The sequence below is a fragment of the Solenopsis invicta genome, chromosome 14 (genome assembly GCF_016802725.1).
Source record: "Solenopsis invicta isolate M01_SB chromosome 14, UNIL_Sinv_3.0, whole genome shotgun sequence".
Lineage (NCBI taxonomy): Eukaryota > Metazoa > Arthropoda > Insecta > Hymenoptera > Formicidae > Solenopsis > Solenopsis invicta.
Genome location: NC_052677.1, coordinates 2356663 through 2370989, shown reverse-complemented (window position 1 = coordinate 2370989; position 14327 = coordinate 2356663).

The window sequence follows — 14327 nt, the reverse complement described above, 5'->3', positions numbered from 1 at the left end:
ATACCACGCGACTCACCCGCCACGCGTGCTTGGCGGCGCGCATCTCCTTGGGCGGCATAAATTTTTGCATACAAATCAAATTGGAACGTCGCGTCGTCGTCGTCGTTGTTTTCAACACGGCCGTCCAACGATGTGACGCGGACGGTATCCTCGTCGATGGATCGAGCCTCCATGCGCTCAGCAAACATGTATCGCACAAATCAGAAAATGTAATGCCAATTTACTCCGTTACTAAAGTAAAACGGAGCCTAAATTCGGCTCGCATGCAACGCTCGATCATTAGCGCTGATACCCAAGGCAACATTTCGGTGAACAGTCGAGCGTCTCGGAGGCAATGTTTTAAAAACATTGCGTCCTTCACGCTCGCATCGCAGTACCGGCGCCACTTCGGTACCCGACACACCGATCCGTGCTGCAGTAACCAGTGCGCCACTTTGCCAATGTGTCGCCTTTGATCTAAAACGTGGCTCGTTTTGATAAATTCTGAAATGCTTGCACCGCAGGCCGATTGTGTGCACCTCTTCAATGTGCAGCTGGCTCGACGTCCTAACGCAGTACTCCCAGTAACATACGAGGTCTCAAATGTACTGGGAGCACTCGTTGCCTGCCGCGCGCAGCTTCGTTGTGCCGCACAATCGAAAGAAGCGGCATAATACTGATGTGGGCACCGCGCCCGGATTATCAGCGCGGACCATTTTTGCTGACAAATTGTACGCCTGTACAAACGTAATGCCCGTGTCGGGCAGAGTGGTCGCGGGAACTACGTATGTCAAAAAATAGCCGTATTGGGCAAGAAACCCGATGCGGTATTTTTCTATCTTGTCTTTTTAATGAAAGTCCCGGACTAAAAAATTTCGAAGATGCTCGAGTCAAACAAGCAACGGCTTGTCGCCGTCCCTCAACGCGATGTTGGTCGCGTGGTGGAGTTGCATTACGTCCACATGAGGGTGGTCGACGTCGACGAGGAGGTCTGTCAGATACGCAGATGCCGCCTCGCTTGACATTTTGAGTCCGTGCTCGCACGTATAGAGGCGGACTATGGACATGCCGCAATTTTGCGACAGATTCGTCATCTCGAGACGCGCGGTGAGGGCGCTTGCAAAGTACGGCCAGTCCGCTTCATAAATTTCATACGTCCTATCGACGTCGAACATGCTGAATTTTGCGCCGTCTCGCGCCGACTCGCAAGCAAGAGGCATATCATTTAGCGCCTTCTGTACCACCAGCGCTTGAAAAGCGGTCGCGATGACGTGTACGCGGCCGTCTTGGTGGGGCGTGGAGGTTTTTGGTACGAAATGTAAAATTTCCGAATCGTACAAAATTTGAAACAGGACCCTTAGGTCTCTCCTGTCGATTTTCGCGATACGAAATTCGTACCATTCCTCTTTTACGCTCGCTGCCTCGGAATGGTCGTGGACCAGGTCTGCTCTGCAAAGCGCCCGAAGCTCTGACGCCAAAAACTTGACGCTCTAGGTACAAGCACAATTTCGTGTTTTGACACAGCAAAATTGGTCGCGTGTACACGCAGGCGCCGACGCGACAACGATATGGTTCGGCGCTAACGCAACATACGAGGACGGAGTCTACGTCCATCGTTGTTACCACGTTCTCGTCGATGCCGTCGTTATTAATCACGCTAAGTGGAGTTGGTGCCGATACTGGTGCTGGTGGTGGCAGCAGTAATGCCGCCGTTGGCATTTGGCGAGGAGGCGCTTGTTCGCACTTTGGCGTGAGTTCCATCGCCGTTGTATCTGTGAAAAGAAGAGAAAAGAAAATGATTATCAATACGATCGTAGTCTAACGTAACACTTTACTACATAATACCTACCAGCAACGAGTGTCGCAATATCCAAATGAGCACTAAAAAGTGCTGTTTGAGCTCAAGAAAGACAGGTTTTTTTCTTGTATTTACACCGCTGTATCTGTAAAAAAAAGAGAAAATAAAATTATTATCAATACAATCCTAGTCTAATGCAATACCTTACTAGGGTAATACCTACCAGCAGCGAGTGCCGCTAATTCCAAAATAGCACTAAAAAGTACTGTTCTAAAGCTCTAAAAAGGGCTGTTATCGTTTTGACACCGCTGCATCTGTGAAAAGAAAAGAAAATTATTATTAATATGATCCTAATGTAATGCAATAACTTACTAGTGTAATACCTACCAGCAACGAGTGCCGCTAACTCCAATACAGCACTAAAAAGTACTGTTCTAAAACTCTAAAAAAGGCTGTTATCGTTTTTACACCGCTGTATCTGTAAAAAGAAATTTATCGTCAATACTATCGTCGAAAACTAATTCGAAGCGGATGGAGCTACGAGGTTGAGTTCAGCTGTATCGCAAAGGTCTCTGAAAGCCCTTTCAAACAAGATAAAGACGGACCCTATAGCTCCAACTGTTTCAGATTTGTGGTCGAAACAAGTTTTGGCAAAAAACGCCCTGTATCTTTGCAACGGTTGGACTTAGAAACTTCGACCTTATCTCGTTAGAGAGCATTTTTCGAGCCCTTTCGAACGCGGTAAGGCTGAAGTCCGTAGCTCCAACCGTTCGGGAGTTACCGATTAAAGTTTTCACCCCCTTTCATTGGCTGTAATTAAGGAGGGGTGAGGGGGGTCGTTTCGAGTGCATTGGAAAGTGGTTGCCGAGACCTTTCTAACGAACCCAAACACGGCCACTTTCCTCTACCTTTAACAAAAATACGAAATCTCGGGCCCCACTTACGATGCCTCGAGAAGCTTCGAAAGCAGCAGGCCCAAGCCGCGTTTTCTCCGGCACCTCGACCAAGCGCGGACCATAGCATATAGTTTCTTAAATTATATGTTTTCGCAACGTGTTTGGTTTGATCCAAATTGTCGGTTTCGTTAGTTGGCTCTGCTGAGTCGTTTTGTACGTTCTGAAGAGGTTCAAAAGTATTTTCATCTTGAAACGCGATTTTTATAGATGCATTATCAGGTTTTATGTCTGAATTGTCACCCGAATTTTCGTTAATTATTACATCCCTTGTAACTGTAATTTTATTTGTTAATGGATCGAAAAGCCGACATTTAGTAGATTCGCCTTGATAGCCTACTAAAATTAATTTGTTAGACTTAGAGTCTCATTTCTTTCTATGCTCTTTGGGTACATGTGCGAACGCATCGCTTCTGAATTTCCGTTTGTGTGATAGGTTAGGTTTTTCTTTATATCATAACTCAAAAGAAGTTATCTTAAGCGTTTGTGAAAAAATGCAAACGATTTAATATGTATACGGCTGTGTTAACCGCCTCAGAGACGCGTGGGTAACTTTTTGGCAAATAACATTGTGCGAGTGCATACTACTATTGTTCTAATTTCTCTCTCCGAGCGACCGTTCTGCTCGTGAGTGTATGGAGCAGACTTTTGAAGAGTGATTCCGTGACGGGCAAAATAGTTGCGCACATTGTTGTTGCAAAATTCAGTGCCATTATCGGCTCTAACAGTCTTTATTCGCGTACCAAATCTATTGAATATCAGTTCCTCTAATTCTTTAAATTTATCGAAGGTTTCACTTTTGTATTTTAAAAACTAAACGCGGCGAAAACTTGACTTGTCGTCTTTAAAAAGTAAGAAGTATCTTGAACCTCCAATGGATGCCTCTGACATTGGACCACATACATCCGTATGAATAAATTCGCCTATTTTCCTGTCACGGTTCCTTTTATCAGACTTAAATGGTAAACGATGCTGCTTCCTGAATTGGCAGCTTTCGCAGAAAAATTTATCGTTATCAGATAATGAAACGCAGTTAATTAAATTTTTCTTAATCATTTTGCGAAGCGATTGACAGTTTATGTGGCCTAAGCGTTCGTGCCAAATTTTTAAACTATTAATTGAAATTGCGTTTGCTTCATTAACGATATCGACTTTAATTAATAATCGGAATAGATTGTTGCTTTGTTTGATTCCGTAAGCCATTATTGATTTTTTGCAAATAATTTTTACGTTATTTGACTCAAATTTTAGGACGTAACCTTTAGAAATACAAATACCCCTTGAAAAAAGATTTTTGCGTAATGATACAAGGTGATTCAGAACGATCCATGTGTCCCTGTAAAGATGTGTTCTTGAATAAATTCTAAGACGATTTTTCCTGTACGAAAATTTTGTCCGACGCTTACTTTTTGAATAATAAGAGGATAAAGTTAGCGAATCACGGGCCATGTACACATGGTAGACAAAGGCGGCGCAACTTACCGTCCGACGCGGGCGCTTACTATTATTGTATTAAACCATTAAATTCGAAGAAATTTTAATATTACTTTACAGATAGGACCATTTGTTTTGCCACCAAGATTAAATGGAAACAGATATTTTGAATTTATTTTAACTGATTTGCAACAACTATTTGAAGATGTGTCATTAAATGAGTGATTGGACATGATTTTTCAACATGATGGAGCACTTCCTCATGCTACAAGAAAAGTCCAAAATTCATTAAACGAAATATATTCAAATCGATGGATTGGACGTAACGGTCCAATTAATTGGCCACCGAGATCCCCAGATTTAACACCAATGGACTTTTTTTCTGGGGACATCTAAAACAATACATTTATCAAAATGAACCAATTGAAAATGAAGAGGAGTTGCAACATCGAATTGATGAAGCATTAGGAACAATTACTAATGAAATGATCAGAAATTCCGGTCGTAATTTATTAGTACATACACAATTGTGTTTACAATCAAATGGAGGACATTTCGAGCAGTTATTATAAATGGCAAAAGAAATTAAAATACATAAATATTATTTATGCAAATAAATGTTTTACTTTTCGAAAAATCTATTCTTTCTTTAAAAATTTGTCTTTATTTTTAAAAAACCGTGTATGATAATTGAGAAATGAAAAAGGCCTATTTAATTTGTAATATTATACCGTAATCCAATATTAGTTTAGAATTGTATTTTAAGATCGACAAATAATCGCGTGCAGTTTGTATGAATTAAAAGTTAAAAAGTATTCTCAAAATTCGCTTTAATCAAATTGGCCTTTTTTATTTATTAATTTGTGTTGTCCACAATCGGCCGAATTCAACTTACTACTATTTATAAAGATTATTTAATTATTTGTTTTCCTTTTCAAGTATATTCTTTCCAAATTTTCAAGTCATGAAAGAAGTAAAATTTTATAATTCAGTATATCATCAAGATTGTAATAAAAATTGATATTGTTTTATAAATGTGGACGATTTAATCTTATTTCTTTGATTAATTGTAATTATATGATTTTACGCTTTATAAGTCGTGAGAAATACAAAAATAATAATAAATTATTTTTTATAATTACTTTTTATGTTGAAAACGTAAAAATTCTTGTTTCGCAATTGTAAAACTATAAAATTTAATAATTATAACAGTAATAATTAGTGACGTTCTTAGGAATCAGATGTATAGTAAAAATCAATATTATGTTAAATCAGTGACAAATGATAAACCAATGAGCGTGCTATCCAACTACGGGCCTGAGCGCGCGAATTCTACGCGACATTACTGGTTATCTTTGATCGGTTATAATTCAAAAACTACTATAGCCTCGACATTTTTGTATTAAGATTTTTTACTCCACTTTACATCCAGAATACGCTGTTAAAATATTGCTCGGTGATTGTAAGACACCCTGTATATTAATGTGTATATATCGCAACACGTAAACTTTCAGAAACATTTGACTTGTTCAAAATATAATATTTACTGTATTTAAACTTCCCGCGTGGCACGTTTCGTGCGTGCGGTCAAACAAGTAAGAAGATCAGGAAGGAGCATTTGGCGAGAATCCCATGGTTACGCTTGAAACGGAAGAAGCCTTTTAGTAACTACAGTAAATATGAGGATTTTTCGTTTCTAGATTGCCGATTGCCTTTGCAATAGTCGTTCACAACCTCATTTCTACCATGATATAGCCTATACTCCAAAGTTTATTCGTAATTTTAAAAATTATCAAAATTATTATTAAAAAATAGTGAGTTGTTGTGTGTGTGTGGCTGTACAAGAAAAAAAACTGAAAATGTTACGTTTCATAAGTAAGTATTACTTATTCTTCCTGCATATTCTATTATATATATTAAAATGTTTATAGAGATAGTTTTTTACTATTGTATTATAAATAAGCTTTTTTGAAATTATTTTTACACATTTTTATATAAAGAAATAGCTGCATTGTTCAAATAAATAAATATTAACATTAAGTTGATTTTTTGAATTTTACTTTATATACATATACGATTTGAACCTATCAAAAGTCATGAAAAAGTATTAAATAATTTGCAGATTTCCAAAAGATCCAGAAAGAAGAAATTTATGTATTAATTTTGTTGACAAACTTGAGTGGGCACCAACATCAAACTCAATAATTTGTTCGCAACATTTTGAAGAAAATCAATTTGATAGAACATCATGTATAGTCAGATTAAAAACAACATGTACAGATTAAAAACAACTGCCATTCCATCAGTTCACATTAATCGATTCAAATATGTAGGTATATCTATTAATATGTATTACAAATTGATAATTTGATTATAAATTTATTTATAAAACTTGTATTTTTTAGACAAACGCTGAACATGTTGGAAGTAATAAAAATAATTTACAACCATCCGTTAATCACTTATTGACACATAGTAAGTATATATTTATCAAATTAACAGTTCTGCGTTTGAAATTATAAATGTGTCAAATATTACTTTCTTAGTGTAGATAATTGAAGTAATTTAATAACATTTCTATTTTAGTTATTTTACAATATTCTTATGGTTCATATAACTTTCAGTTATGATGTATGTAGCATCATTGTACATCTGTACAATACATGTGTTACGTCCCGACCGAGCGCGGTCGCCGTTGGGCAGAATACGCGCGTTTCGGCGAAACTGGCTGTTCCAAAGCCTAAACTTCGGGGGCTCCGCAGCCCAGGAGCAGATCGCGTGGCCGGATTTACTGGCGGACGGGCCCGATTTTCCGCGACTGATGGCCAAGTGAGGGGAGTTTTGTAACCTTAGAGGATGTGCCGAGAGAGCGCAAGTATGGTGGCGTCGGAGTCGTTCCAGGGACTATCTCCTTCTCGGATTAAATAAGTTTTGAATTCTTCCAACTCGTGGGGGCAACGGTCACAATCGAGAGGGTGGCGGAGAGCAGCTACGGGCACGTAGCAAGAATCGCACTTTTGCGGATTGTATGGATGGCCAAGATGGATATAGTGGGTAATTACTTCGAGATAATCTCCCTTCTTGGTGCTCGAGTGCTTGCTTTTACACTCGAGGCATAATACCGTTGATTCGTCGTCGTTGCAAAAATACAGAGAGGTTACGCACTGGGCACTGCGTAGCCATATACCGAACGAGCGATTCGCTTCGCGTTGGGCACGGACCGAAAAAATGACAATGCGCGGCGGTGGGCACATACTCTAATTTACCGTGTGTGACTATTATTCTTCGGGGCATAAACACGTGCACGTCTCTTCGATCTCTATTACAGTAGGCTTGATGCTAAGATACGGCTTGTCTTCTGAGTCGTATAAATGACGCGCGAGATCGTTTAGTGCTTCGTAGCACTCGACGCAGTCAACCGCGGTTTCCGGAAATGAGATTAAACGATTGCAGGACGAGCAGCGTATGGCTTCTTCGTCCTCGCCGACAATTAAATGGTGACGCGTGATTGAATTGTAAAATACGCGGTCGCGAGGGATAGGTTATTTTGGCACCTGTCGCAAATGATAGTGTGATTAATTTGGTGCTGATGGAAGGTGGCTAGGCTACACAACGCGGAGTTAAGTCAATTGAAGTATGGGGCTCGGGTTGAAAAATACGCGTTATGTGACATGTCTTATTGGACGTTGCGACTTAGCTTTTAGAATGGCGGTTGCTTCTGAGACTGTTGCCTATGCCTTGGTGGCCGCTCCGGTCAGGTGATGATCGTCCTCGTCCTTCTCGGCTGTCCGGTTGTCTTCGGGTCTCGACCGTGGTACTTCTGTTTATGCACTACACTCGCGTCGCGGTGTTGCATGCATGGAAGCGGGGGAGGTTAAGCGTGGAAATTGAGCGAAAGCGTTTGTGTATAAACTATCCTTTTATTACTACAATATAAAGGGTAAAAGAAGCGAGTTACAAAAGCACAATTTAAAACTACGACTACTTTAAAATTAAGCTTACAGTAAAATTCAAAATTAAAGTGGATCTAGGGTTAGGCTTAGAATTAGAATTAGAATTAGAACTAGAACGTGTCTTGAATTAGAATTTGAGTTAGAATTTGAATTAGAATGGATTTTCGAGTTAGAGTTAAAATTGGAAATAGAATGACTCGCTTGAATTGATTGAGCGCGAACTAGTAGCTCAGGGGAACTCGGTTGCTACAATTGCGACACGGAACCGTCCCGGCTACACTAGCCCTGATCTCTACTGTCGAGTTCGAACTGCACGGAGTCGCAGGCTGCATCCCTATTTATACAATTTTGAGACAAAGCTCTGAAAAAAGCGCGGCAAGTCGGTACTCTTGCTGCTGATGCAACCACCACTCAGATTTCTTAAATGAGGAAACTCAAATTCAAGTGCCGTGCGAGCGGACTTCTCCGCCGCGACCATCCGGCACTGAGAAATGTCAAGGAAATGTCAGTTCACGGTTTTATGACTTTAACGGTCGCGCAACAGATTTCTCTGTCGCGGTAGCTTTCAAGTGCCGTGTGAGCGGACTTCTCCGCCGCAGCCATCCGGCGCTGGAAAATGTTGGATTGAGATTTTATTACTTTTCGAGTGTCGTGGGCGCAGTTTTCCTCTCGCAACCCTCCGTCACTGGAAAATGTTAAATATGATTTTACGACTTACTGGCCGTGCGTGCAGATCACTCTGCCGCGACTATCCGGCGCTGGGAAATGTTAAATAGACATTAGTCTATGATTTTTATGACTTATTGGCCGTGCGAGCAGATCACTCTGCCGCGACTATCCGGCGCTGGAAAATGTTAAGAACAGGATGCGACCTGACAGTTGAATTAGCGAATGCCGGCTTGCCCGTCTGTTCAATATCGGTGTCGAAAAATTTATACCCGCAACGTCGCGGATGTGACACATGCTATTTTTAGAATATATATTGTCCTCTAAAATTAATTGATTATTTGTGTAATGTACATATAACATGAAATTTTTAAGTTATATTAACATATATATATATATATATATATATATATATATATTTGTACAACTTAAAAATTTCATGTTTTGTATAACTTAAAAATTTCAATTTTTTTTAATATTCCAAACAGCATGTACTGTATAGCATATGTACGTAAATGGACTACAATCTGACTATATGAGACATATCTGAGATACTATCTTTTCAAGAAATTTATATCAGTAAATTTAAATTAAATCATTAAAATTAATTGAATTATTTTGATTTATTGTAACAAAATCTCTCGATATATTGAATTAAAATACAAATATGCTTAATTGATTTAATAATATAAATATGTTTTTCAGTTACAGAATTTACATCTGAATCAATACATGAATCAATTAATACTTCGGAAAACATCTGTAACATTCTGTCTGCACCAGATGATACACCTAGAAAAAAGAAATTGAAAAGATTAATACAGATGCTGTCCACTGAAAATGTTTCTAAATCCAAAAAAATATGACAATTACAAGTTCAGTTGTGTCGACAGAAAAAAAAAATAACAACTCTAATGACTAATATTGATGAATTAAAAGAAAAAAATTATCTATCACAAGAATTATATGAGGTATTTTTGAACAAATTTGGAAAAAATAAGGATCTATTTAAAAGAATTTTAGAAAAAATGAATGGACATAATAGTAGTAAAACTTTTTCAACTGATGAACAAAATTTTGCAATAACGCTTCACTTCTTTTCACCTCGTGCTTATGAATATGTTCGAGAATATTTTAATGGTGCTTTACCACATATAAAAACATTAAGCAAATGGTATTCGTCAGTTGATGCTCTTCCTGGATTTACTAGTGAAGCTATAAATATGCTTAAATTGAAAGTAAAACATTCAGATAAGAAAATAGTGTGTTCTTTAATATTTGATGAAATGGCTATTCGGGCACGTCTAGAATGGGATGGAAATCAATATCATGGTCTTATTAGTTTTGGTAGCCAGATAAATGACCTAAATATTTGGATTACCAAAGAGGTATTTGTGTATGTTAGTTGCTATTAACGAAAGTCGGAAAATACCAATAGGATACTTTTTTATTAATCGTATGAAGGCTGTTGAAAGATCTGAACTAGTCAAACAATGCATAAACATAGTTTTGGATTGTGGAATAGTTTTATTAAGTGTAACTTTTGATGGCTTATCCGCGAATTTTTCAATGCTGCCATTTTTAGGCTGCAATATTGAAATTGATAATTTATTAACGAAAACAGACACTTCCATTTATGTATTTCCGGATCCGTCACACATGGTAAAATTGATTCGTAATACTTTTGGAGACATGAAATATTATTGGATGAAAATAATAATAAAATCGAATATAATTTTTTAATCCAATTGAATAAATTGCAAGAAAGCAAAGGATTACATTTAGGAAACAAAATTAGAAATACACATATCCATTTTTTTAGACAAAAAATGAAAGTAAAATTAGCAACGCAACTATTGAGTAAATCAGTAGCTACTTCTATTGAATACTGTTGTTGTGCCCCGGTGATGGCTCCGGGGACGTCGGTAGGTATATCGGGATCTTTTCAGCGCCTTAGGAGTTAGGACTCGTAGGAAGGGCCGCTCGGTGTTTGAAGATAAAACACTTGCTTGTTCCCACGTTAAAATAATGTATTTTCTTCAGTATTGCCCTCGTTACACTTGTAGTATGATTATATATGTCGCTCGTTTGTTTGTTCTTCCCGGACGGCCTGGTATATATAGGTCGGCTGTTATCTCCGGATTGTGTTACAAGCTCGACGTGTAAGTCACGCACGGCGAGTAACACACCGGACAGCTGTTTGTCAAACTCTTCCGTCGCTTTCCGATTTTGTCGCGATATTTATACGGAAATTCGTCGTTTGGTTCGGCCAATCGTGTTCCTTGCGGCATGCAGCTCCCACGCTTAGCCGAAATCCGAATACCGGAAAGCGACTCAGCATTAGCTGGCGCGGCGCGATGGTGTTGCGGGCCGGAAGCCCGACAGACCATCAGCGTCTTTCGATATTTCTAGCGTATGCGGAATTCGAGTCCGCTACGCGTATGCATAGCAATAGGAATCTTAATTTTCTGTTGCTATGCGTGTAATTATCGTAGTTGTACAGGGTACAACACTGTAAAGATATATTAAAATTGAATGATTTCCAACAGTGTGAAGCTACAATAAAATTTATTTTAATGATTAATAATGCATTCGATATTTTAAATTCACGAAAAGTTTCTGATTTTGGTTTCAAACAAGCAATTAATCATTATAATATTTTGAAAATAGAAAAGTTTTATAATGATCTCTTATCATATTTTAAATCATTAAAATTGCCAAATGGTATACCAATACTTGAATCTAACAGAAAGATTGGATTTTTAGGTTTTTTAATTTTACTCAAAAGTACAATACAATTATTTTAACAATATTGTAACTGTGAATTACCTATTTTAAAATATATTCCAACATATAAATTATCACAAGATCACTTGGAATTTTTTTTTGGAAGTATTAGATCACAAGGCGGTCATAATAATAATCCTACTTGCCGACAGTTTACTGCTGCTTATAAAAAGATTCTAATATATGCCAAAATTCGAGAACATGGAGTTGGAAATTGCGTACCATTAGATCAAATTAATATTTTAAATACTCGACTTCCAAAAACTGAGCCAGAAGATATAATAAATCAACATAACACAATATATAATAAAATTGATACCGAAAATAATGAACATTTTGAAACTTTTTATAAAGACATATTAGAATTAGATCATATTTTTCATCTCGAATTGTCCGAATACGAGTATATTAAAAACGTAGTGATATATATAAGTGTATTTGTTGTAACAACATTATTAAAAAGACTAAAGTGTGAAGACTGTTCGGCTGCGTTAATTGGAACAAAAAGTAATCTTTTATGTTCGCTTATACATTTTAAGGATAGAGGCCGTTTAACATATCCCAGTTTTGACGTGATTGATTTATGCATTGCAACAGAAAATCTTATTCGCTCACATATGCAAAGCAACACTTTGCTTGATAAAAGTATTAAAGAAAAAATTCAAAGCAATATTCTTAATTTATGTTTAAATGTTAATATATTTAAAAATTTACGAGTTCATGCATTAGAGACCAATCCATTAGAAAATCATTACATATTTCTTATAAAGTGCATTGTTAAAGAATATTTCAACGTACATCACTTTATTAAAGGAATATCTTCAAAAGATAGAGTTAGACAATATTTTACTAAATTAATCCATTTTAAAGGACAGTGTTTTATAAAGTATTTCGTTTTTTTTCGCAATATAATAAGTTATCCAATTATTTGAAAACAAATAACCAAAAATAATAAATCTTGTAATATATCTTGATAATTAAGTAAACATTTAAATCAATATAATAAAAACGTTATATAATTTTCTTTAATATTACTACAAATTCACGATGAGATTTCTGTAATATACAATATATTTGACACATTTAAATTTAATTACAATATATCATTATGTTGTATAACATTGTTTTATGTTGAAGTGGATTCACTTTGTTGATGCTTTATAACGTATTTATGTCTTTATAATGTATTTATACAGGGTAGTCAAAAAGTATCGGACCCCCCCAATATTTCCGTTCCCTTGCATTTTACAAGAAAATGTTTCAGACAAAAGTTGTAGGGTTTAAAAAGATCTATTTACTGATCTTATCAGTTTGACCTTGGATGGCGTCGCCAAGGTCAGATCGAAATTACATTAACTTTTTTAAATGGAACACCTAACTTTTTATTGCATATTCTTGTAGCTTATCTCGAGACCTTTCCAAAACACTACAAGAAAGTTTATTTTCGTTGAGTACTTTCCGAGTTGTGAGGCTTGAAAGCTACAGTGTACTGTAGTGTGAGTCCAGCCAGTTAAGGCAAGAGTGGCCGGACACACGCCACACTTGCCTTAACTGGCCGGACACACGCCACACTTGCCTTAACTGGCCGGACCCACACGCCACTCTTGCCTTAACTGGCTGGACCCACACTACAGTACACTGTAGCTTTCAAGCCTCACAACTCGGAAAGTACTCAACGAAAATAAACTTTCTTGTAGTGTTTTGGAAAGGTCTCGAGATAAGCTACAAGAATATGCAATAAAAAGTTAGGTGTTCCATTTAAAAAAGTTAATGTAATTTCGATCTGACCTTGGCGACGCCATCAAAGGTCAAACTGATAAGATCAGTAAATAGATCTTTTTAAACCCTACAACTTTTGTCTGAAACATTTTCTTGTAAAATGCAAGGGAACGGAAATATTGGGGGGGTCCGATACTTTTTGACTACCCTGTATGTCTTAGTTTATATCATACATGTGATACTTAATTTTAATATATTTCATATTCTATAATTTGATTTCTTGTTTATAAGGAGAAAGCAATCACTTTATTTTTATTTTATAATTTTATTGTATTATTTCTTAGATAAAATTATTTTTGTTCTATGATGTGATGTACAAATAAAATTATTTTTGCAATAATTTTATTTTACAATTCTATTTTATTACTTTAAATGTATTATTTTATCACAATTTTGTAAATGTTTCTTACAAAATTGTTATTAAATTATATTTTATTTAATACGTATTAATGTAGTAACAATTAATAAAAATTTGTATCACTTTTATCATTAAAATTTCCATTTATTTTTACTCAAAGAACTCAAAGAATAAATCTACATACAGAAGAAGTAAAACAATTTTTTAACAATTCTTTTAATGAAATAAAATTATTTCGTATATTACATTGCCATTTACAACATTTTTAATGTAATAATGTTAATACAATATAATAATGTTAACGCAATTCAAATCTATTGTCTATTTTACAATCTGAGATACATATCTTATAAATAGCTTTAATTATATATTAAAACTATTAATTCTTCTAAAAATAAATTGTAAATGTTTTATTAAACATATGCTGTTATTCTTCTTAAACGTATGGTTGATATTTTATAAAAACATTTATTCCATTTTTTTATTCTTATTTATCTGTAGTTTTAAATATTTTCTTAAAAGAATTCTTAAAAGATTAAAAATGTACTTTTAATTATTTAATTTTTAATATTTGAATCATTATTCCTTTATGCAAAAAATAGTTTAATGTTATTGTATAA